Source organism: Carlito syrichta, unplaced genomic scaffold (assembly GCF_000164805.1).
Source record: "Carlito syrichta isolate Samal-C Ts95f unplaced genomic scaffold, Tarsius_syrichta-2.0.1 Scaffold298301, whole genome shotgun sequence".
NCBI classification, from domain to species: domain Eukaryota; kingdom Metazoa; phylum Chordata; class Mammalia; order Primates; family Tarsiidae; genus Carlito; species Carlito syrichta.
Window position 1 is genome coordinate 1 of NW_007242397.1, and position 1,074 is coordinate 1,074.

Sequence of the window (1,074 nt, forward strand, 5' to 3'; positions counted from 1 at the left end):
CAGTACCTAAGTTAGATGTATTATAATTTGCTCAGAATTTAAAGGCTTATTGGCAATAACGGGCGGGTACATAAGTTTATTTTACATAACTGACTGAAAAATAAATTCAAGAACTAGTAAATAGAATCTAATATGGTCTCATGCACCCCGAAGCGGATGGTGCCCGGTTTGGGGGAGGTGATCGCTATGTCCAAACAATCTCCATCTGAAAAGTCTGCGACTGCAGGGTCATGGAGCCATCAGTCCCCTTTCTGTCAGACATGGTGCTGCGGATCTCCTTAACTCAGTAGCCAGGTCTTTTAACATCGGTGAAAACGATGGCAAAATTGAAGTGTGTGCCCTTCTTTCTAGCTTCTGGGTAGATTTCTTTTACTAAACTAATCAGTTCTTTCAAGGTTGGATCCATCTAGGTGCAGATCTGCAGCTCGCTGGACGGCACGTTCCTGCGGGAGAACTTGTGCATGCGGTGGCGGTTGTTGGTGGTGAGGACGCGCAGCAGCAGCGGGCACGTCTTATCGGGTGCGTCGCTTCTCTGGCTCGTTCTCGATCTCCTCCTGGGTGACCACGCGCGACTCCACCGCCATCTTCCTCCTGCGCCTGCGAGCCGCTCACTCTGACCTCTGACCCCCTCCGCAAGTCTGAGCGCAGAGTCCTGCCTCAATTTCATACTGCTCTTCTTTCTTCATCCCACTTGAACTCTCTGATGAAGAATTAAATTGATCATTAGTATCTATTCAAGGGACTGTGTCTATTGCACAGAGTTCCCTGAGAGATAGCATTAATGATCGCTAGCATTTAATCAATTCTTACCAGCATCCAACTGCTTTGTTGATTATCATATATAATATATATAACTAGTAACAACTATATGAAATAAGTATAACTGCTTACTTAAATATGAGAAGAAACAATAATTATGATGCAGGGAATGTGCCTCACTCCCTCTGCTTGTTCAGTCTTTCATTCCTTCACCCTTCACTACCACAACTTTTGCAGAGTATCTCAAATTGAAGTTCCTAGATTCATGTGTTGGATGTACCTCAACCCTGACTGCACATAGGTATTATTCGGAGA

The 1,074-nt window shown here is 44.7% G+C and overlaps 1 pseudogene; it reads right to left on the minus strand.

Annotated features, from left to right (window-relative positions):
* Positions 1–184: 184 nt before the first annotated feature.
* LOC103256946 lies at positions 185–631 on the minus strand (annotated as a pseudogene).
* Between the last annotated feature and the right edge of the window lie 443 nt (positions 632–1,074).